Genomic DNA, 25,712 nt, shown 5'->3' with positions numbered 1-25,712 from the left:
GTTTCTAATATATGTAATTTCTTTATGCTTGTGGGTAAACAGTACTTCTTGCTGTTTCTTTGTCAGTGTTGATGTGGAGAGTGTCTGGTTGCCCACCCTGGAACATGTAACATATCATTGTCCTTCTTTAAGGGTCCCTTTCAAATCTATGATAATATATCTGTGTGTGTGTGAATCATATCTATCTATTAGGGCTGGGCGGTTTCGTTTCGTTAATTCGTAATTCGTTAAAATTCGTTATTTTTTTTATAACGAAGCGATAACTAACCATTCTGGAGCAACTTAAAAACGAAACGAATTTTTAAATTCGTTTCATAAATGCTTCGGATTCGTTATGTATTCGTTTCGTTATTGGTTTGAGGTTGTTTCGTTATTATTTCCGCATGTCTGGGGCAAGTTTTATAGTTGTTTTTTGTTTAATTAGTGAAAAAAAATTATAATATCACACCAACAGTCAACAACAGAGGGAGAGGGAAGCTTCAGAAGTTCCCCCTGTCCCATTTGGAGGTTTTTTAGCGTATTGCGCGGTCGCGTCCACCATTAACGAATCGATTCGTTATTGTTTTGCATTTGTTTCGTTAATGTTTCGTAATTTTTTTAACATTTACGAAATTTCGTAAATATCAAACTTTTTAAAAGAAAAATTTCGGAATTCTTTTAAATATCGAAACGCAAAAACCCCCCAAAAAACGAATCGATTTTAGAAACAAATTTTTCCGTTGTTACCCAGGCCTACTATCTATCTATCTATCTATCTATCTATCTATCTATCTATCTCTATGGCTGGGTGACTCTTTGTCAGGAGGACTTTGATTATGTTTTCTTGCCCTGGTGAAGGGAGTTGGCTTGGTGGCCTTAAGTATTTTCTGTTGGTCATGGGGGTTCTGTGTGGAAAGTTTGCCCCAATTCTGCCGTTCGTGAGGTTCAGAATGCTCTTTGATTGTAGGTGAACTGTGAATCCCAGTGACAACAACTCTCAAATGTTGAGGTCTATTTTCCCCAAACTCCATCTGTGTATTTTCTGTTGGTCATGGGAGTTCTGTGTGCCAAGTTTGGTTCAATTCCATTGTTGATGGAGTTCAGAATGCTCTTTGATTGTAGCTGAACTATAAATCCTAACAACTACAACTGAAATGACAAAATCATATTTTTTTTGAGTGACAGTCACTCCTTGTGTTGTGAGACTTTTTGTTGCCAAATTTGGTGTGATTTCATTCATTGGTTCTTTTGTTTTTAAGGTACTCATTATGCACAGAGCATTTATATATAGATAGATAGCAATATGTTGGACAATCCATATCAGTCATCCACAAACTGTGGTCCTCCAGGTGCTCAGGCCTCTAGCTCCCAGAAGCCTGACGTACACTGACCAAGTGTACCTAATGGAAGAATACATTGTGTGTATCCCATTTACCTAGCACTGATTATCCTGCTCTAAATCAGACATCCTCAAACTGTGGCCCTCCAACTATTTGGGCCTCCCAGAAGCCCTAGCCAGCTTGTTCACTGGTCAGGAATTCTGGGCGGTGGAGGCTCAAACAGCTGGAGGGCCGCAGTTTGAGGATGCCTGCTCTATATGATGTAATTCATAACAATTTAAGTCAATTTTAGTTTTAAAATTGTCTTAAAATTCTATCAGTGCAAAGAAGATCATATTTTATTCAAAATTAATTTCCTTTAAATTTTATTATATTATATTTCACTTGTTCATGTGCAGGATATGTTGTTCTGTTTTTTTTTCAAATGTAAAAAAGGTAAAAGTGGCCTTCACTGGAAAAAGAGTAGAGATGCATATGTTTGACCATTTTATCCTCAAATAAGTAATGTTTGCAATTTTCTCCCCACTGCATGAGAGAACATATATTTCTGCACAGCTCCTGCCCAATATTCACATACCCAGAAGTGTTTGGAGAAATTGTTATGTGCACTAGGTTTATATGAAAACTGTGGGGTGGGGTGGGGATGGGGAATGGGCTTTGAGTCCATTTGTTGTGGAATAGAATATCTTGAAATCTGGAAGCACAACAAAGTGATCTTTTGGAAACAAGTGTGTGTTTATGTGTATGGGTGTGAAAAATCTGTGCTCATCATTATGCAGCATTTTTGGAGCAGAGACTAGCTAGCTCTTGTTGTTTTTTAAAACTTTGAAAAATCCCCAAACTTTCGTGAATAAGTGAATCGTTATGAAACTTGATGGGCAAAGAGTGGTAAATGTGTTCTACCATTGTAGCAAGTTTCACCCCAATAGCTTTAAAAATGAGGGAGATAGGAGCCCCTGAAGTTTCCCTATTTATAGTAATTTAATGGGAAGTGAGGAGAAGCCATATGCCTGTGCTAAACTACATTTCCCAGAATGCATTGGGCTGCAGCAGTCAGCCATGGTTTAGAGTCAGTCTAATTATGATAAGATATAAAATCATGGAATCTGCAAAGAGGACTTAAGTAAGTAATAGAAGAAATCTGTGCTAAATTGTAGTTATATGGTTGTGTGTCAATAGGGGAAGCATATTAATTGGAGAGTTTGAATGGTGCCTTTCTGCCTGAAAAAATGGGGTCAGTCTAGATGTCCCTCGATGGTGTGGATAAGTCAAACATTCTGAAATTTGGAGAGCTAACAGTGGTAAATGTGTTCTACCATTGTAGCAAGTTTAACCTCAATAGCTTTAAAAATGAGGGAGATAGGAGCTCTTGAAGTTTTCCCACTGGCAGTGATGTCTTTCTTATTGATCACGTGCGATCGCCATTAACAAAGTACTTACGGAGATTTGTAAGTTTCATTAAGTTCTGAAAATGTCACCAGCCAAAATTTGGAAAGACTTTAGAAAGGAAGATCCAGTGCACCCTTTTTTTGGGAGGAGTTTAGAACTATGTTTTTAATTGATCACACATTCCTAGTAGATATGTCTTCCAAATTTTGGCATAAATCATCTAACTTGTTCAGGTAGCAGCTGCGTTTTTGAAAATTCTGCCATGGCTAATCATTCTCCAATTGTATGGAAATACCTCTATGATAATAGTCATAGAAACAATAATGAAGATTTTAAACATAACTAAAACAATAGAACATCTTCCTGAATAAATCTGTATATGTGGAAGAGTTTACACGCTATAAAAAGGCTATAAGAAATACAATCCCTTCTTAACTTCTCCCCCTTTAAAGAACAAGTATGCTGGATTCAGGCAGTTGCATTGATGGTGTAAGCTGATAACTGTTTAACTTGTATATCTATACATGGGTTAGTAAAACAAACAACCAGTCAAAAACTTTATCTGTATTATTATTTTAAATACCTTAAGGGAGAGTTTCCAAATGCCACTTTATTGGATTTGTTGATATTCATAGAAATTTAGGACAAATGGAGAGAAATGGACCATGATTAGCATTTTAAAACTGAATTTTTGAAGAATTTATATCCACACTGAGTTACTATTTTATAGTCTGTTCAGAGCTGGCTGTTGCTACTGTATAAGGCAATGCACGTCCAATGAATCTACACTAGTGGATTTCACAGGTGTGATTCTGTCAAAAATGACAAATTTCACAGCATTTCATGGCTTTAATAGATAATCCTCCACATGAAAGTAATTCCTACTTAAAGTCATTACTGGGTTCTTAAAATCTGACCAAATTTTCATTGCGTTGCAAATTAAGCTGTCTTACATAACAGAGTAGGGCCTTAAGGGTTCTGAAGTTATATTGGAAACATTGTTCCTACTGTCCTACTCATGAGTTTGATAAACAATCTCCATTAAAAAAAACCTCTTGGATGTAGTGTACTAAAGTAGTATAGAGTCAGGGAAAGGGTTGGGGTTTGTTTGTTTTTTTAGATTTTGTTTTCTCTATGCACTTGGGAGGCCACTTTCCCAAAAAGAAACTTTCCCTGTAGAAACTGAGAGGGATAAAAATAATAGGTGTATGCAGAACTTGGTTTGTAACTCATTTGTCATATCTATTTCATAAGATTTGTATATACAAACAGATACTAAGATACACAGGGGGCTCCCATGCAAAAACTTAAGAATCAAAACTCACCTTACACTTTTCATTAAATGCTGTAATCCTTGAAAGCCTCCCGAAATCAGGTTCATTTTCAGCAGAAGCAAGTGAGACAAAGCCAAAGAGGCTCCATTCCTCTTAAGACGATGCAGGCTACCTCTAGCCATGAGAAAGGCAATTGGACCAGAAGAGCTGAGAGAACTGGGAAGGAGACACAGAGCACAGATTTCTGGGAAATATAGTTTGGGAAGGTGAGGACCCCTGTGGCAGCAATTCAAAAGGCCCTGTCCTAAACTACATTTGCCAGTATTCTCCTCAGCATCAGAAAACCTCAGTTAGGATAAGGGAGATATTTGTCCTTCCATAGAAGCAGCCAGAGTTCCATTAAATTATTGAATCTGGTACTTCAGTACTAGTTAGTAAATCTGTGCTGGATTGGGAGGAAATCCCTAAATTGAAGTTTTATGGGTTGTGTTGTGTGTCATATAGAGTGAGATGTTCAATGAGATAGCTGTTGGGGCTTTTTTTAAAAAAAAATAATCCCCAAAATTAGTAGATGTGTGAATTTTTCTGAAATGTATGGGGAATGATCCCATTATCTTGTGACATGTAGAAAATTCAAGGAGATAGCTCTTTTAGTTTTTTTAAAAAAAATGTTGTGTGTAAAGATTTGAAAATTCCTCAAAAATCCATGGATGAGTGAAATGTTCTGAAACTTGATGAGCTAACAGTGGTAAATGTGTTCTACAATTTTTGCAAGTTTCATGCCAATATCTCTAACAATGAGGGAGAAAGGAGCACCTGAAGTTTCCCCATTGGCACAATGACTTAATGAAAAAGTAGTTACTTCATTATAATTATGATACAGACCCCATCTAATTTAGAAAATACTTTAGAAATGATTTTTCCCGCACCTCCAATTTTGTAATGAGTATTGAAAAAAAATTTCATTGATCACACAGGCCTAAAAAATAACCTTGCATATTCCTCCACCTTTCAATGCATTGGTTGAAACAGCCCTCATACTACTGAAACCACGAGACATAAATCAGGAAGATATATAGGACACAATGTACTCATAGAGAAAAGAAGGTAGCTTTCAAATGTTACAGACTAATCTTAGGCCTGTAGAAATATGTACAATTTATGGGTTGAAATTTGGCTCAGTTATCAAAGGCAAGTACAGAACTATCCATACATAAGCAGGGAAGTCGCAGCAAATTTATTGGAACTTCAGTGTTCATATGATATATTTTTAAAGAATAAGGATATTGTACAGGTAGAGGGAATTAGAATATCCTTACGCCAAAATGACCCGGGTGACTGTTGAGGGAGAAGGGTTGAAAACACCAGGATAAATGACAGGATTATCCTAAAAGACAGCATGGCAGCATGTTTTTGTTGGACTCTGCCACACATTATTATTTTGTTATTTTACCAAAATACAGTGCCCTCATTTTCATCCACACCAAGTGATGTGACAGTTCACAAGGTTATACAGGGTTATCACCAGGTGTAAGTTCCAAATGGAATATGAAATTAATGGGGTTATTTTAATTAAATGGCATTGCTGAGCCATCTGCTGTTACAGTTCAATGCCAAAAAGATTAAACCAGTTTTTACTCCCCATTTATACTGGTCTCTAACAGGCATTAATTTTTAGAAATAGTTATGGCTATGCAATCCTGAAGCAGATTGTAATGTTTTAAAAGTACTTCAGTCAATTTCTTTTTAAATGTGACTAAGGGGAGAACTCTCTGATTGCATATAATAGTTCCACTTGCTTCAGAAATAACTACAGAACAAAGTGGAATGTGAACATTGCAAACAGATTTCTGCTAATCATATATAACTTTACAGTTCCGCAAATCTGCGGCTGATGCAGAGATCATTAAAATTAAAAGGATTTTACCTCTCAGATGCTTGGAGCATTGGCAGAAGCTCCCAAATTCCCCATAGTACAAGAGGAAATGTTTTGAGGACAAAATCACACAAGAGTGACACCAATTTTTAATCTAGATTAGTTGTCTGGTATTATGCAATGCTGAATTGAATGACACACATGCCCTGAATGTGGTTGGCAACATGCAGAGGTTTAATATCGTTATATGGTAAACCAGTAGGGAGTTCAACATTTTCTTGCACTCTTCCTCTAGGTTTGAGCAGAACTACTAGCTGTCTTTCCTAAAGTCTGGATAGATATCAGAACAAATTTATTCTATTCCACTCAAAACTGCTCTATCTATGCTGGGATACAGAATGCAGCCAAAATGGCATCTGAGTCAAGTGAAAACAAGCAAGCATGGACTTGGAAAACAACCAAAAAGCACTCAATTGCATTGAATGTTTGTGTGGCAGATGCCAACACATAGAGAGATCAGTGGCATTGTTCATGCTGTACAATGGCAGAGATAGTGACATATCAGACTTGCCTCTTAACTCCAAAACAACATGGGGTTGATGGTCCAGATGATGAGCTAATCAGCCAGAAGAAAAAAAATCTGAACATTTGAGTTTTGCTTTTTGCTGGGTGTCAGAAAACAAAAGACAAATAGCAATGATTCCTCCCATTCTTTGTCCTGTTTTTTCATTTGTAGTAATTAAACAGCTAGGAGTTTTGTTTTTGTTCAAACCTATTTCTTGGCCTACCTCAAATACCTGACCAGGGACCAGATGTTGTTATCATTTTCAAGTGTTGGTAGCTGTTACATGACCCTCTCATTAGGTGCCATTTCTGTGCACCTAATGTCTCTGGTAAGGCTTGAATTTGGAAAGAGGGCAGATGCAATATTTATAGAGACATGAAGTTGGTTGACAAGTGCTGTGTTTAATTGTGTATACATTTCTTTCTAGGATCACACTCCAAAAACAATACATACTAGACAAAAAAAACAACAGTCGCATGGATAGTTGTGCATAGCAGTCTCACATGTTAGCTTATAAATACCTTACACAGAGAGAGGGAGGAATGGCACCAAATGCAAGGGGGTCATGTAACAGCTATCCACACTTACAAGCAATAAAACATTTGGTACCTGGTCAGGTATTTAATACTCTGTGTGTGCGTGCGTGTGCATAATAATTTAAATGCATACATTAAATCCAGTTGTTTAGCCACAAATACAGCAGACCCATTAAATTAATTTTTGAATGCTAGATCAAGTTTGTTTTTGGTTTGGGTTGGTTTTGTTTTGTTTTGGAAATCCAGTGTATTTAATATGCCTTTTAAAACTAAGACTAGCAAGAGAATCAGTGTGCTTGACTGTGAGTTTAAATCAAATAGATATATGTTTGAAAAGTTACCAAAGGGAGTGATAGAGATATCAGCTTTGCCACCCAACCCCAGAAATAATGAGACCACACAACAATATGGAATTAACTATGGGCAACTTCTATTAATGTTACCCATTTAACCTTTTGTGACCTGCAAAACATTTCTAAAGAGTATGAACTTGGTGTGGAATAAGCTGAGGCCATGACCATTTAAGACCAATTCCTCAGCTAACTTAGGCAAGACACCTGGGTCTCCAGATAGAATAAAACTGTTCTGGTTCCAGTGCGACTGATCAGGAAAATGGAATGGAGAATTCTCACCCAACTCAGAAGGATTTATTGAGGCGAGGATTCTCCCCACTCCAAGGTCAGTTCCATTTGCCCTCATCTTGGTTATTTAAACAGCAGATGAGGGTATAAGTTCATGGCCTACACAACAAAGGGGTGCCTTAGATGTCCACCCTGTTTCTTGCCACAGATTAGGGGCAAGCATCTGCACCTAAAAGTTTTAAATAATTTAATTAAATAAAATATTCCCCACCAAGCACACCAAAACTGTCTGTATGCCCCTTGCGGGTCACAAAGAAATTGATGGTTGCCTGCATCTGAGAGATGGATGCCATCATCTCAGAAGAAATCCTTTCTAAGATGGGTTATTTCCTGATGGTGTATATAAAATCCCATACCTTCACTCAAGGTTTTGTGAATTTCCCAATTAACTCTCTTCCTAACTTCATTGAACCTCCTAACATCACCAACACCTGTCCATTTTTGCCTTAATTTTTTATTATAGCTGACCACGCAACATGGGTATGATGCCATGCTTCCTTAATTTTGTAGAAATTGGCCAGTGTCTGCAGGAATGGTGCTCTGCTTTTGAATAGCCCCAGGTCGTCGGCACCTAGGTGGTTCATCAGAATATCAGAAGGGGTCCTCTCCCAGAATCAAACAGCAAAAGACATAAACCATCCCAATGGAGACGTCTTCACTCTCTCCACTCAAGAGTAGCTGTTGAGGAGAAACCCAGGTGGTAGCTAAAGGAACTCATATGGGCCTGTTGCTCTGCCCAATAGGTGTAGCTGTGGCCGCAGATCAGGACCTGTCATCTAAGCACCAGTGACCAAACATATGAAACAACACATACATGTAGTATAACAAAACTGGTCAAACATACAAATGATAAGCTCCAGACTTACATCTGCCTAATGCTCGGATCTTGGTGGAATCATAGCCCAAAGTTGCTGCCATTGAGGTGGCCCCTATGCAAAAGGAATGGGTCCTGAATTTTAGACCTTGTATGCCTACCACTTTAAGTGCTTTGGACGTGACTGTCCAAAACTGATACTTTGTGAGGGGAGCACCATCATGGTGATAGAAAAGAAGGTCATCTGAAGTGCCCCTAATGCCAATATAACATTCCATTGCCTGGAACAGACACAGACCCGCATCGCTATAGTTCATAAGGCTTATGGAGGATCTTTATCTTTCTGATCCATTTTGGACCTTTTAACATACAGCTGTAATGTTTTGGGAGCTAACTGTAAATTTGAAAATGTCAATGTCCGTTTTGTGTGATTGATCAGTTTTGGAGCCCACCACCAACTCACTGACCCTAAGGGTGGCAAAAAAGGCTGTAAGGACTGCCGCATGAAAGAACCTCTTTGTCATGGGAGGAACAAACCTGATGCCAAATTTGTCTAAGGCCCTTTAGGATTCCTGATGAAAGGGGTTGATGCCTATTGAGTGGCTTCCCATACTCACGTGACCAGCTTTCTACAGAAATCTGTAGTACAATCTGGAAATCCCTGAGCCTTAAATCAAAAAGCAAGTGCAGATATTTTAGTCCAGATGGACTGTGGGGATAGAAAAGATGGATGCCATCAGCTCAGAAGAAATCCTTTCTAAGATGGGTTATTTTCTGGTGGAGTATATAAGATCCTATACCTTCATTCAAGGTTTTGTGAACTTCCCAATTAACTCTCTTCCTAGCTCCATTGAGCCTCCTAACATTACTGCCTCCTGGCTATTTTTGCCTTCATTTCTGATGATAGCTGACCACAAAATGATAACTGACCAAGCAATGTAAAACATGTTCAGCGGGAACTGGCATAATGTCACTTATCCTATAATATTGTCTGAAATCCGTGAAGTCCCGAACAGCCTCAATGTAGGACTTTTTGGAACTCAGTGCCAAGGCCAATCCAATACCCCTAATTCCTTGGTCCAATCTTCCATAGAAGGTCCGGCATGGTCTCCAGCTGAATGTTGGCATTGGGTGTCAGCTGCCTGAAGTGTTTCATCTGCATGCAGAATTTCTCCAGGCACTCTGGAATAGGTAAATACCAGGTGAAAACTGCAAAATTCTTGCAGCTGTATTATTCTTCCCAACTGGATTCTGCAATTGTTAGGAAGTCAGTTTTTTGGACAGGAAATGAATAATGAGTAGGTAAGTGGATTGAAAATATTCTTTCCATTAGTATTATAAGATTTTATAGTACACTTGATTAAAAAGATTACAAAAAATAATTTTTCATTGCTAATTATATGAAGTGCTAATTTATATTTATAACATTTGTTTCTTCATATCCTTTATTATTAATATAAAGTTTAAGGGGGAGAGGTGCTAATAAGCAGCCTTGTATGATGACTTTGGTTATTCAAATTTCCTCTGTTAACCTTCCATCTGTGCTGAAATAGGAATAACAGCTCTTTTCGGTATTAGTCCTGGCAAATTTACCCCACAAATGATTCCTGTTGATTATATCAAGGCCTGAGGAGAAGTCAATGAACACAGAAAAATGCCATTAGAAAGGACAACTACCATGTTTATGATTGAATTATGTCATACAAAGATCTATAACCTTTACTGAGAACCAAACAAGATTTGCCAGCTTTTAATGTACTGTATATACTCATGTATAAGCCTAGTTTTTTTTAGTCCTTTTTTTAGGCTGAAAAAGTCTCCCCCGGCTTATACTCGAGTCAATGTTATTTATTATTTTACGTTGTTGTTGTTGTTGTTGTTGTTGTTATTATTACATTTATTATTTTATTATTGTTGTTATTATTACATTTATTATTTTACTCTATTATTATTATTATTATTTTCCTCTATTTATTATTATTGGAGGACATGTAAGCATATTTACATTGAAGAAGCTTAGAATAATGGTTTAATCAGAGTTGGACAGTCTTATCTTGAATTACAGTTTTATGTAAATATTCAAAAACATTTAACCTACTAATGCCTAAATTAATATAATTTTATTGGTATCTATTTTTATTTTGAAATTTCTAGTAGCTGCTGCATTTTCCACCCTCGGCTTATACTCAAGTCAATACATTTTCCCAGTTTTTTGTGGTAAAATAAGGTGCCTCGGCTTATATTCGGGTTGGCTTATACTCAAGTATATAAGGTAATTTTTTAGTCTCCAACTTTAATGTACTTCAAACTTTTATCTGTAACTTAAGAGAGAAAGAGAACAATTATAGAGGCATCTTGTTCTTTCAAATAACATAAAACTCGGAGATTTTTTTCTGGTTTTATTTATAGCAAATCAATTTTAAAAGGGAAAAAAATTCACTGCACTGACAGTATTTCCAACTTCTCTTATGGCTAATGATGTTTTAAACACAGAGGCTTTAAAAGTTCCTGAGTAACACTATACATTTTCCACAGCTTCTTTAAAACTTTAGTAGTGGTTTTAAACTATGCTCCCAGCAGTTGGTTTATAACTAGGAAATAAATTGCTTTTAAATGACAAAAATTATTTGTCAAAGCAACGTTTATAGCTTTAACTTGAACATACTTTTTGGTTGGAAACCTGTCGTACATTTGTCACATCTGATTACTTTGTAATGGCTTAATGTACCGTTGAAGTTGAAATTAGCACTCTAGTAGAGTTATTTTCTTCTCCCTCTCCTCTTTTGACAGTTTATCTTGTTTTCTAACCCAGGTATGATACTGCTTTGAAAAGCCTATTCATGTAAGAACTGCAAAGCTAGATCCACTACTAAATGTTGATAAGCACTGAATGTTTGAAAAGATCAATTGGGTGCCAGGGAAACAAGATGACTGAGCTTACTGTAGTTCAAAACTACTGCTTTCATTATTCCTCGGGGGTTGAAACACATATTATAATACAGTCCTCTCATGTGAGAATTAAGAGTTAAGAGGACATTAACAAATATGATCATAGAGGGAGATACAGTCGGACAATTTACTTGTTCGACTGTATCTCCCTCTACGATCCACCTCAGAGTCTAAGATAATCTGAGGAGGTCCTGCTCTCAGTCCCATCCCAACATGATTGGCGGGGATTAGATACAGGGCCTTCTCGGTGATGGCCCCCTGTCTGTGAAACACACTCCCCAGGGAAATCAGATTGGCTCCATCCCTCCTTTCTTCATGTAAAAGTTCAAAATATGGTTTTGGGATCAGGCATTTGGGCAGCAGATTTAACAGCAGTTGCAATGTTATATTTGAATTTGGCCTGGGTCTCTCAATTTAACTTGGATGCAATTATATTGTTATTGTTATTAATTATGTTTTAAATATCTATTTTATAATTTAATGTTTTAATTAATGTTTCTACAATGCCAGGGCAGTGGCAGCTGGGATGGAGAGGCAGGTCTTTCCTCTGCTTCTGGATGTTGGCATGGTGGAACTGTGCCTGAGTCATCTTCTCTCCCTCTGAGGCCTGGGCAGTGGAAATTGGAAAAGAGGGAGGGCCTTTCATTTGCTTAATATTTAAAATAAATACATGAAATCTAAAGTGAAGGAACTTGTATGTAACAACAAATACACACAGAGAAGTGCCCATACACATACTGAGAGAAACTGTTTGCCAAGGACATTCTAAGAATATGAATATAAATAATCTAACACTGGCAAGTCTTCTGTGTATTGATAGACACATTTCTTTCTCAGGATTTCATAGAATTAATATAGTTAGTCTTGGTGTCAAAATACAATGTGCGTATTTTTAGTTAGCTGGAAAGCTATTTACTGCTGAATGACAAGGAATTAACTAAGAAGGAGTTGAGCACAGTATGTCCACAATACCATATGTTTCATGGTGTTCATGCAGTGATGTATTTGAGAAGACAGATTTCTCAACCCTCAAGGCTTTAAAGGTCATTTCTTGGTATAATCAACTGATGTTCAAGCTACATTTAAATAATTATTTGTTTAAACTAAATATAATTTGAGAATGGAAATCATATCTTACCACATTGATATTGATCACATGTGCAGCACTTAATGCCATATAAATAATGTATCTGTTATTGTGGCATAATTAAGATGAGGATGTTCCTCACTTGCTGATTCCTTGCTAAGGCAATAAGATTGTAAAACACCTTCTGTCCGACATCTGGAGGTGATTATGAAAGGACTTGTGACATCATCCCTGGCAAGGATTACCATGCTGCATGGCATAAATTTGACCAAACTATAATCCAAACCAAGGATCTGTCTCTTCTTTCTTTCTTTCTTTCTTTCTTTCTTTCTTTCTTTCTTTCTCTATCTAGAATCAATCATAGAATCATAGGGTTGGAAGAGAACACAAGGGTCTTCTAGTCCAATCCTCTGCCATGTACAAAAATACAGACAAAGCACTCCTGACAGATGGCCATTCAGCCTCAACTTAAAAACCTTCAGAGATCCGGACTCCACCATCCCACTAATGACTTTGGGGAAAACATGATCTAATTAGCATGTCCTTCAAAAATTACCTTTCTTATAGTGTAAGAAGGAATAGAGTAATGAGCTGGGCTTATTCTCACACAAGATTTCTATTAAGCAGGACATAACTGGATTCCACTTTCTTTGTATTTTCATATTATCTCACAGTACATTTGCTGAAGATGATTTTTAAGGTGGGAGAATGGTTGCTGTTGGTAGGTAAATTAACCAATTGAGAGCATTGTCATATACCAGAATTAAAGCACATTTGCATTCCTAAGCTTCCATCTTATTCTACTTGCCTGGAGTAAACTGACATCTGCTGAGTATTTCTTGCACTAATAGAACTAGTTTTAGAATGTTCTGGTGGCAAATGCATTCTTTATAGGTATGTAGTGTTTTGTAGTTGATTAAAAGGAAACATGTTTCAATACAAATTACTAAATTGGAGGGGATGGTAGTGATTTTTTTCTAAAGGGTCTGTATCATAACCATAATGATTTAACAAATTTTTTGTTACTTTTTTGTTACGTAATTGTTCAAGTGGGGAAGTTTCTGGAGCACCTTTCCCCCTGATTTTTAGAGCTATTGGGATGAAACTTGCTACAATGGGAGAACACAATTACCACTGTTACCCCCCCCCCTCGCAAAGTTTCAGAACATTGTACACATCTACTGATTTTGGGGAATTTAAAAATGTTTTTGTGAAAAACATTTTAAAGAAAACCTACAAGAGCTATCTCGTTGAATTTTTATTTTCAGTGATACAACATAACCAGGGTACCATTCCCCCAAGTTTCAGAATGATTTGCACATCCACTGATTTTTAGGGAATTTTAACCAGCATAAACTTAACAGTACTATTTCATTGGCAGACCCCAGGGGCCATCTGGTCTAACTCCCTTTTGTCAAGCAGAAAAAGCACAGTCAAAGCACCCCCAACACATGCCCACACAGCCTTTGAAATAATAATAATAATAATAATAATAATAATAATAATAATAATAATAGGAAACCTACTAGGTAAACTTTGGAGTTACTGCCTCTCAACTTTGCCAACCTCACAGTGTTGATTCAGCTCCCAACAATCCCCTCATATCTCAAAATCCCTTTAGAGAATGAACACCAAACTTTCAGGGAGGAATTCTGGGAAATGTAGTTTGGGAAGGCAAGGACTCCTGTGGCACAGAATTCAAAAGGCCCCGCAGAAAACTACATTCCACATAATTCTGCTCACTTCAGAATACTGGGGATGCCGATGTTAAAGCCTCAATGTGAGTTTGGTCTCTGCCTGTCTTCCTCTGGGCCAGCCATGTGCTGGAGGGGCTTCTTCCTTGCCTAGCCATCCAGCTAGGCATCCCTCCTGCCTGTCTATCCACCTGCCTGAGGCCCTCCTCACAGCCCCCACTGAGGAAAGAGTGGGACTTCTCCTTTTTCTCCACACCTTGCCATCCTCCTCATGGTCCTTTGAGGGAACAAAATCCAGCCCTTTTGGGGTGGGTTGGTTCCCCCAAAGGACTATGAGGAAGATGATGAGGTGTGGGTGATGCCTACGTTGAAAACCTGGAGTCACTTATGAGACTTACATAAATCTTCTGAAAAGTCATAGATCAGTGTTTTGAATCTTAAGTTTTTTGCATGAACTCTCTTTATATTTCTTAATACTGTGCCATATGTATGAATCTTACAAAACAGATATGACAAATGAGGCACGAACAAAGTTTTACACAGCCCTAGCAGGTACCTTAGGATGCTCCTGTCATATTATGCACTCTGTTGAAATTGAGCAAAATCAGATTCAGCTGGAAATGATAGGGAAATGGATAGGGGCTACAGTCCAAGATCCTCTCAACATGTGGTAAATATTCACATGTGGATATTCTCTGTCTGCACTACACAATTTTTATGCACAATAGCAACATTACACGCAATGCATACCAATGGCTAGGTACAAATTGTGTAGTGTGCAGGTAGTATGCAACTGCTTAGAAGGGAGCGCCACTAATAAATTTCAGCAGCAAATATTCTGGGTTGGCCCTGATTACTGCCCAAGACACAAATGTTCCACCTGTCTCATATGATTAAGGCTAACACTTTATCAATACCTACTTGTGAGTATGTCTAACTGAACTCAATACATCAGTGGTTGGATCTGAGATGCATTTGTTGCATTTAGTGTCAGAAAACAGTCAGTCCCTCTATAGCACCAAACTTAAAGTCCAACTGCAGTACCCTTGAAGATAAAATGACACCAGGGTCACAGTAGGTTTGTGTAAAAAGAAAATTCCTTTACTCTTTACAGCAGAGTTTCAGCGGAGAGAAAAAATGAACAGCTTGATCCAGATGTAGCAGAACAAATATAGTCCTTCATCATCTATATAAATAAAAATGTAATGTTCGTTTGTGATATTAACAGAACTTAAAAACCACTGGGGGAATTGCCATCAAATTTGGACACTAGACACTACCTCAAGCAAGCTATGTCCTCCACTCACAGGAACCCAAAAAAAGCTTTCCCTCCCTCCCCCTCCCCCTCAGAAAGACGTCCAACTGTAAGACTCAGGGAGGGAGGGGGAGGAAAGGAGTGCACGTGCATGGCCAGCAGCGAGTGCGTGTGCACAGCAGGCTCCCATGGGAGGAGGCTCTCCCTTCAGGAGCTGGAGGAAAAGCCCCCATCCCCACAGCGGGCCTGCCTCCAGACCCGACTAATCTACCGCCGATGGGATGGATTCGGGAGAAAGGAAACTCTGCAGAAGCAAAAGCAATCAAGCTCAGAGCAGATACATTGATAACCCAGGCTCAGAATACAGAAACCCCAATCCTATTCATGTCAAGCAGGAAGACCCCATTCAAGCCCTCCCAACAGATGGCCATCCAATTCCAACCCCATTCTGCCAGGCAGGAAGACACCATTCATTCAACAAATATAGCAACCCAAGCATATAGGATCAAATAGCATAATAATAATAATAATAATAATAATAATCCAAAATAATAAATATATCAACTATAATAGGCTTTAAGTCAATGATATGACACAAAAAAATCTATCCCAAAGAACGGGAGCCCCCGGTGGCGCAGTGGGTTAAACCCCTGTGCAGGAAGGACTGAAGACCGACAGGTCACAGGTTCGAATCTGGGGAGAGGTGGATGAGCTCCAGCTCCTCATGTGGGGACATGAGAGAAGCCTCCCACAAGGGTGATAAAAACATCAAAATCATCCAGGCGTCCCCTGGGCAACGTCCTTGCAGACGGCCAATTCTCTCACACCAGGAGTCACTCCTGACACAACAACAACAAAAAATCCCAAAGAACTACAAAAAAATTGAACTGGCCCAACAAATCCATACTGCTATGTAATAATTGGAAATATATATCTATACATTTATATAACCCTTTCAAAATATTTTGATAACATGTTAATTATAAAATACTTATTTAATTTTAAAATATTTAATTATTTTCATTTAAAAATATTTAACTTTTGAATACTTCATTTGGATATTTTAAGTTTCAAATATTTGTTTAATTTAAAAATATTTTAATATTTTCATTATAAAATATTTAATTCTTTAGTTCTAAAATATTTCATTTACATATTTTGATTTTAAAAATTATTATTTACATTACATTATTTTATTTTAATATTTCAAATTTAAAATATAAAATTGTTTAATTTTAATATTATTCCTTTAATTTTAATATTAAAATTTATACATATTTAATATTTACATTTAATAATACTTTATTTTAATGTATTTTATTTGGTTTAATTATGAAATATTTAATTACTTAGCAATAGCAAAGTTTATTGAATAGTCTATTGACCGCATCAACATTGAAAACAAAAACAGATACGTGCACAAACAGACAACAATCACCATCCCAAGACCCCCACAACAGCGAACCAACACACATTAGGTTAAAAGATGACTAAAAATATTATCATTAAAATGTCAAGATAAAATTTCATACCACAAAAATTAAAAACGAAGGTTAAAATGAAGATTAAAATAGGCCAGCTATTACACAATCCAAGCCACTTAGATATCTGCGTCACCCCTAGAGTTTACCCCAATCGCCTCCAGATACGCAGTTCTCAGCTGCGTTGCTTTATAAAGGAAAAGGGCTGTTTGGTGTGTTATCTTAGCATTCTGGCCAGCCATTAAGAATGTAGTTTTGATATGGGGATCCCAGTGAGTCTTCTGTATGATGAATGGTCCGAGGTATTGATTTCTCTCTTTGTTGTACAAAATACAATTAAACAGTACATGTGTAATATCCTCTACCTCTGTCGCCCCACAGATACAGAAATGCTCATTATATATTTAATTACTTAATAATTTGTTTTTAAAATAATAATTTAATTTTAAATTATTTAATTTTAATGTTTTAAATTTAAAATATTTAATTATTTACCTTTACAAAATTTAAATCTAAAAATACTTAATTAACTTTAAAATATTTTATTGTTAGTATTTTAATTTAAAAAGTAATTAGTTGTTTACTTTTCAAATATTTTCCATATCACCAAGCTAGGCCACAGCAATGAGTGGCTAGGAGGGAGGCTGAGGAGGGAAGGGGATCACCAGGGAAGGGGCCCTTTGATGCCACGCACGGAAGGATGACTGCAGGAAACCCTTTGAGGTATAGGAAGGGGTCCCAAAGGCCATCCAGTCCAACCTCATTTTACAGTAAAGGAAGACACCATCAAATCCCTCCTGACAGATGGTCAACCAGTTGGAAGGGAGTCCCAGCGGCCATCCAGTCCAACCCCCTTTGTCTGTCTGTATGTCCTTTCCATCCTTCAATCTATCAATCACTCCATCTACATATCTATCTACTAGGGCTGGGTAACCACGAAAAAATCAGTTTCTAAACTCGATTCGTTTCCAGGGGGCGCTAGCGTTTCCAAATTCTAAATACTTCCGAAATTTTGAGATTTCAAAATTTCGTTATTTACGAAATTTCGTTAATTTCGAATCGATTCGTTAATGGCGGACGCGATTGCGCAATATGCTAAAAAAACCTCCAAATGGGACGGGGGAACTTCTGAAGCTTCCCTCTCCCTCTGTTGTTGACTGTTGGTGTGATCATTTATTTTTTATCACTGATAAAACAAACAACAACTATAAAACTTGCACCAGACATACGGAAATAATTACGAAACAATTACGAAACAATTTCAAAACAATTTTGAACCAATTACAAAATAATTACAAAACAATTTCGAAACAATTGGAAAAATTGTTTCGATTTTTAATTACTCCTCACACTATTCCTGCATGGCTCAATATCAGATCGTAAGCTAATTTAAATACGAATTAATAACGAATTTCGAAATTAATGAACGAAACCGCCCAGCCCTATTATCTACCTACTACCTACCAACCTATCTATGTTCTATCCATCTACCTTCTGTTCCATCTATCAATGTCCCTTCCATCTGTCCCTTCTGTCTATTGCTTCAACTGGAATTCCTCTCTTATCTGAGGGCCACAGCAATGCGTGGCAGGGTACAGCTAATTCAAAATAAAATGTAACTTAAATTCAGTGACTTACTTACAAAACAAATGGTCCTTTCCAAAGAGCATTGCATCAACAATCTGCAGGAGAAAATAACAGTGCTTGACACCCTCAATAGCAGTTTGTAAAGAGTTCTAAATGGTATACTCAAACCTCTATAGTTATACCCTGTTGATTGCAGCATGAGAAATCACTTACATCTATTAACTCATGCAACACGCCTGCATGTGGACCCTTTCTTTCTTTAAACATACATCTACCTTAACCTTGGTGTTGATCCTTGTAAAAATTCATCCAGCTTTCTGTATACCTTAACAGCATTAAAATCAGCACAGCTTATGTCTGAGTACACTTAATTTTTAATTTTCATGTGGAAATGTGTGCGTCCTTTGCCAAGCAGCTTACATTAAAATTTAAAAAGGTTTCATTACTCTCCAGTCTTGGATAACAAGTTCTGAACACAATCTTTAATCAAGCTATGTGTTTGTAGAAATTGTCGATTGTCATACCAAATGCAGTTTACTTGTTCAGGTAATTTAACCAGAGCTTTGCTGATGGATAAATCTATTTAAAATGCATGCTGAGAAAAGAAGAAAAATATGGAGTTTACTAGGAGAGAGATTTATATCAATTTTTCTAATTGCAAATGTAATTAAGACGATGTCTGTTTTTCACTCCTATTTCGCGAATTAACATTCTGAAGAATTATTTGTTCAGAGACCTACAGAGACCTTTTTCAAACCAGACTGCATTTTGCCCTACTTTATAACAACAGTTACAATGATGCATTCCTTTACTTGCAAATAATCCCAAATGACCATAGTAGGACAGAATATTCAACTAATAGAGTGACAAAGGATTCAGAAGAGATCGTGAACTCTCTTTTATTCCAGACTCATTTTTTTCTACCTACTCTTGCAAACAGGACTCTGCAAAGATAAGTGAAAACACTTTCCCCAGTGGAAAAAAAAGATTTTTTAATTCTGGGAATTACAGGAAGTCCTCACTTATCTGTCGGGTTAGGGATTGGAGAACTTTTAGAAAATGGAATTAGTTGGGAAGTGGAACCCAAGTTATTTTAGCTTGGAAACCATACGTGGCACATTATACATCTCTTTTGAATTCATGATAAAGCTAAAAGAGATCCTGCACTTATTCAAAACTGATTCAAGGAGGGGTCTGCCCTTTCTGTGGGATAGCCCAGGGCCCACACGTGTGTACTTGAGCAGTTCCAAGTGAACCTTGTAGGCAAGAAGAACTGATGAAAAAGAAAACTCCTTATCAAATTAATGGAACCTAATTGTATTTTGCAAGCTTTGAAAAAGAGTACTGTCATAAAGTGAACCCTCAAAAGGTGGAGGAAGCCTGTGTAAATCAATCAGGCAATGTGTCCCTCAAAAAGTTCTGAATAGTTAGTGTTCATGGCTTTCTAGATACTGGCAGTTTTTGCATTACAAACATCTGACTTACAAATGGCTCAAAATTAAGAACGGGGTGAGAAAATAGGAAGTGAGAAAAATCTACCCCCAGGAAGAGAAATTCACTCCTGATAAAGTTATCATGGGTGGAAAGTGTCTCCACTGAAGTTTTCTCTCCCATACTTGTTTCTGCAACAAGCCAAATTTTTCAAAATCCAGTTATCACAGGGACAGAAAGTGAAGTGAAATCTTCTGAACAGGGGGCACAGACAGCAAAACAAATACCACATTTCTACCCTTTTCTATGCTATCAAGAGCATATATGTATATGTATAAGTATGGGTGGAGGTACACTTTAAAATTGTGCCTATTGTTTTTCATGTGAGATTACCGAAATCTCAAAAATTCTTCATAAACAGGATGGAGAATATTTGAAGTTTTAAAATTTTACATGGAGAGAGAGAGAGAGAGAAGAGAATTCCACAAAAGTTTTGCATTCATGGCACTGGTTATCCAGAATCTCAAAATTTTTTTCTCACCCTTTGGTTTAGAAAAGAAAGCAATCTTTCATGGGCAAAATATTGTGATATATAATTGACAGAGACAAAGCAGATAATAAATATTAATTGTAGTAGTAATAATAATGAGGTTTGCTTTTTCTTGATAGGAACATGTTGAAATATTTCCCATGCAAAAAAAAAAAAGAGATGTTTTCCTCATGGAAAATGTTGCTTTCAGTGACACTCAACCATATGCCATTTTTAACTCAGAATAAATCCCCAATTTATCCAGCATTTTCTGTTTATGATAACAGCACCTTCTGACAGGAAATATTTCAGTGCAGAAATGTTATTTCACAAGCAGAAAATGATGTTTCTGCACAAAAAAATCATATGTGAATGTTGTACAGAAAAAATTCAAACATCAAAGATTCTCCTCAGTTCAGACTTCGTGTCATCAGGGTTTTTCAATGGTGGAAAAATATTGGAATTTTAAAATCATTTTCCAAATATTTTAAAATATTATTTCTATTTTTTTCCAAATAGGCCAAAAGTCAGGCTGGTGACTGAAATAGGGGCCTTCTTGCCTTATCATCTCCTCATTTGCAAACAGTGGGAAATTGTGACTGTCCAAAGGGAGGATCCAGCTAAATATATATTCTCATCAAAAAAAGATCAATTAGCCAAACCATGAGGACACAATTAACCTCCTGTGTAGATGTATAAAACTGAATTATAGCCAAGGCAAGATGATCCTTCCTTACTCTGGCCCCAATATCACATTCTAATTGATGAAAACCTAAAACAAGACATCAATTAAAAATTATAAGGAACGAGTAAGAAGCCGAATAAGAAAATAAATCCTCTTTAAATCTGTGTATATTATGCATTTAAGCAGGGTGAGATTGATGTGGATCTCCAGGTGTTGTTAGACTACAGCTCCCAGTAACCCTAAATCAAAGAGAGTTGTACTCAGTTTTCATGCTTTGAGGTAACATGTAACTAATGCAGACCTTTTTAAGGGTCCATTGTTGCCTGACAAGCAGAGTGTGGAAAGGATACCATTTCTGGACCTGATGTCTATGTAATGACAAGTGTATTAAATAAAGTAATGTCATATAATTTGCATTAAAAATGAGAGGAATCTAACCAGAGCCATGATAAATTATTGGGCCTTTTGTTTGATTGCCTATGTGTCATTTGACTGGTTGGCTGATTTTGGCATCTGCTCAGTGGGAAATGCCATTTTATGAGCTCTCAGCAGGAAGTATTTGTGTGGTATGCAAATAGGTTGCCTCTTCTCCTTTGGATATATGTATAATAGATTAAGTTGGGTTTTGCAGTGCAAACAGGTCTGTTGTACTGAGAATATGAATAATGTTAGTTTCCATAATTGCTAACATCTGGCTTCTCATAAATCTGTTAAATTGCATGGAAGCAAGTCACAAGTAATGCAATTACATAGAACTTAGTATGCTGTGTGCCCCTATATTCATCTGCAAAATTATTTTAATTTTGAACTGGGTAATGTGGTATTCTACATGTGAGTTCTGCTGCATAGGCTATTCAGGATATACTGTATAGTGAAATCTCAATGTGGTAAGAAGTACAGTGCCCATATCCTGAACTTTCAGCACCAAAACCCTAGACAAAGGGAGAGTGCATGAGATGTCACAGTGCCAACACTGTCTAACAGCTGTAAAAGAAGAAGAGTATATTTAACTGTGTTGTGGCCCACCTTGAGCTGTGAAGAGAGGCGGTTAACAAATGAAATGTGTAGTTTTTGTTGTTTTATCATTATTATCATCAGTATTTGCATGAACAGGAGAATGCAAGAGATATTGTGGCTTTTCTTATAGAACAGTTGGCCCCCTACATATGCAGGTTTGACAGCCACGGGTTTGATTATCCATGGGTTTGGAACCACCTCTTAGACGTGAGTCATAGAGGTTGTTTCCCCATATCCTTATGCATTTTCTAATGGGATCATTCATCCAAAAACAAACAATGACTTTTTTTTACTAAATAACATTACAAATTACCTACCCAGGGCATTGCTGGGTACTTAAGGTAGCACTAAATAAATATTGGGTATAAGTTAAAATTGACAGTTGATTGGATCCTATGTAATATGCTAATTCAACTAATACAAAAGTTGTTTGTACAATATTATTTATTTATTTATTTATTTATTTATTATTTGCACTTATTAACCGCCACTCTCAGCCCTAGGGCGACTCGTGGCGGTGTACAGAACATAGAAAAAACAACAATTTACAATAGATCAAGACCATTACACAACATCTTACTAACACAACAACTCATTAAACTAAAAATCCGCTTCGTCTTGTTTTGGGGTCATAATCAATCTCATAGTCGTAGTCCATTCCGGTGGTCATTCCAAAAACATAGCACATTAGTTGAAGGCCTTCTCGAAGAGCCAGGTTTTCAGGCCCTTACGGAAGGCCATGAGGGAAGACGCCTGTCTGATTTCAGCAGGGAGGGAGTTCCATAGCCGGGGGGCCACCACCGAGAAGGCCCGCTCTCTTGTCCCCGCCAGGCGTGCCTGTGAGGTAGGCGGGACCGAGAGAAGGGCCTCCCCAGATGATCTCAAGGTCCTCGTGGGCTCGTAGGCCGAGATGCGGTTCGCAAGGTATTTTGGGCCAGAACCGTTTAGGGCTTTGTAGGATAACACCAGCACCTTAAATTGGGCCCGGTAGCAAATCGGCAGCCAGTGGAGCTGGGACAGCAAGGGCGTTGTGTGCTCCCTGCGTCCCGCTCCGGTTAACAACATGGCTGCCGCGCGCTGGACTAGCTGGAGCTTCCGGGCCGTCTTCAAGGGCAGCCTCACGTAGAGAGCGTTGCAGTAGTCGAGGCGGGATGTGACCAAAGCGTGTACCACCGTGGCCAAGTCAGACTTCCCAAGATACGGGCGCAGCTGGCGCACGAGCCGAAGCTGTGCAAATGCTCCCCTGGTCACCGCTGAAACCTGGGGATCCAGGCTCAGCGATGAATCCAGGGTCACACCCAAGCTGCGAACCTGCGCCTTCAAGGGGAGTGCGACCCCGTCCAGCACAGGCTGTAACCCTATACCCTGCTCGGCCTTGCGACTGACCAGGAGTACCTCTGTCTTGTCTGGATTTAATTTCAGTTTGTTCGCCCTCATCCAGACCGTTACAGCGGCCAGGCACCGGTTCAGGACTTCGACAGCCTCCTTAGTAGCAGGTGGGAAGGAGTGACAGAGTTGGACGTCATCTGCGTACAGGTGACACCGCACCCCGAAACTCCGGATGATCTCACCCAGCGGCTTCATGTAGATGTTAAACAGCATGGGGGACAGTATGGAGCCCTGAGGAACACCACAGGTCAAAGGCTGTGGCGTTGAACAGGAGTCCCCCAATAACACCTTCTGGGTACGGCCCTCCAGAAATGACTGGAGCCACCGCAAAGCGGTGCCCCCAAGGCCCATCTCTGCAAGGCGTCCCAGAAGAAATAGCTCTATAGTGGTTTGGAGCTTGATTAGGATTGGGAAACAGGAAGCCATTTCACTTATGACCTCATTATAAGAGCTGCCGGAATAACCATGTATTGTGGCAAATCCAGCAGTGCTTGTCGCAGGGCATGGGGAATGTGTGACTTATCCATTGCACCATCCCACACGGGAAGCGCCAGCTGTCTGGCTTCCCCCCTTGATCCAATACAACACAGGAAGCCTTCCGTGTATTGCTGCAGCAACATGCACTGGCTCATCTTTATTTTTGTGATGGAGCCCCGCCAGAAGTCACTCTATGTTGTGGGATGCGAGCTGGTGGGTTCTGTCACAAAAGTAAAGATGAACATGTGCATGCTGCTGAGAAGTATCCCATCTGATGAGGTCATAACTGTTGTTGCTGTTTTGTTTTCCTCAATGGAAACTGGGGGGAGGGCGGGTTATAACTAAAATGCATCTCCCTTTATGAACCACCACGAAGACTAAGATCTTATGGGGAGGCCCTGCTCTCAGTCCTGCCACCGTCACAGGCATGTTTGGCGGGGACAGGAGACAGGGCCTTCTCAGTGATTGCCCCCCGGCTATGGAAGGGTTAGGTGTAACTTTGAGGAGGGTTGCTAAGATTTCCCTGATTTTCCCTTTAAAAAGGACAATCAGGGAAATTTTAGCAACCCTGCACCCTATCACAACAATGGCACAGCAATAAAGGAGCCAGTTGAAATGTGAATGCTGCTTCGTAGCCCATAACTTTCAATGCTGCCATTCCACATGCTGCCTTGATCCAAATAGAGAGATGATGCCAAATGCAAGTGCTTACTGTCTTTCCTCCCAGTCTCCTCTTCTGCTCTTATTACTGGCTTTTTCACCAATGTTCTAACTCAGCATACACACTGTAAATACACCATTTTAATAAGCCAGCAAAACCTGGTTCCTGTTGTAAATGGAGAAATAATATCGCAGCTTCAAACTCATTCACACAATGAAAACAAATTTTTCGTTCACCAATATCACTCACTCTGACATTCAGTTACCAGTTAGAGACACAAAGAAACAGAATAATTCCTTGAGATTATAACCAGTACTCTGAGATCTGGTAGTCTTAGAAGGAATGAAAGATGCTTTACATTTTAAGAATGCAAAAACACTAAAGAATACCTATAGTGAATTTTTTTATTAATGATTTGGGCAAAGATGTAAATGTAAGAACAGTTCAAGATAAGGGGTAATAGATTTTTAAATGAAATTGCTTCATTTTGTTTCCATATTCTTCATCACTATGTCCATAGTCTTAAAGTTACTGCTATTACTTGGTTTTCTTTTATAATTTCCTTGCTCCTGGCACACATCATAATGTGATATTTGACTTGAAAGTACCAAGCCTTTTCTTTGCCTATAGTGACCCTTTAAAATGCATGCCTTATTAAAAGGAAAATCCAGAGAAAATTAAAGAAGGTATGCATTGACATTTCCTTAAAAGATGGCCAAATTAATGACTGTTTCCATTGTTAGAACTGAAATGACAAAATATTCTTGTCAGAGAGCTCTTTCCAGAGAGCAAGACGTTTCTAATTGGAGCATAATGACAAACTGAGTCTCAAACATCAAATTAAATTGAGAGTTTCATGAGATACATATTTGTTTTAAACACTTTGAAGCCTGAGGCAGGTTGTACTTGAAGGACAGGTCACAAGAAACAGTTTAATTTCACTCTTGCCATTTTCCAACTCCAAATGGAACCTCCCTGACATTTGGCTTCTGTTTTAATTTTGTATAAATTACTACTTCATGGCTAGGCAAGCATTTATGAAGCTTGCATAAGAAG

The 25,712-nt window shown here is 38.1% G+C and overlaps 1 protein-coding gene across 2 annotated transcripts in view; it reads left to right on the top strand.

The window, feature by feature from the left end:
- The window catches only part of NELL1 (neural EGFL like 1), a 604,942-nt gene that overhangs the window by 547,039 nt on the left and 32,191 nt on the right, over positions 1–25,712 (top strand). The gene's annotated exons all lie outside the window — the stretch shown is intronic.

The sequence above is a fragment of the Anolis sagrei genome, chromosome 1, assembly GCF_037176765.1.
Source record: "Anolis sagrei isolate rAnoSag1 chromosome 1, rAnoSag1.mat, whole genome shotgun sequence".
In the NCBI taxonomy this organism is placed as follows: Eukaryota; Metazoa; Chordata; class Lepidosauria; order Squamata; family Dactyloidae; genus Anolis; species Anolis sagrei.
The sequence above is the reverse complement of the archived record's forward strand: the minus strand, read 5'-3'. Positions and strand labels throughout refer to the sequence as shown.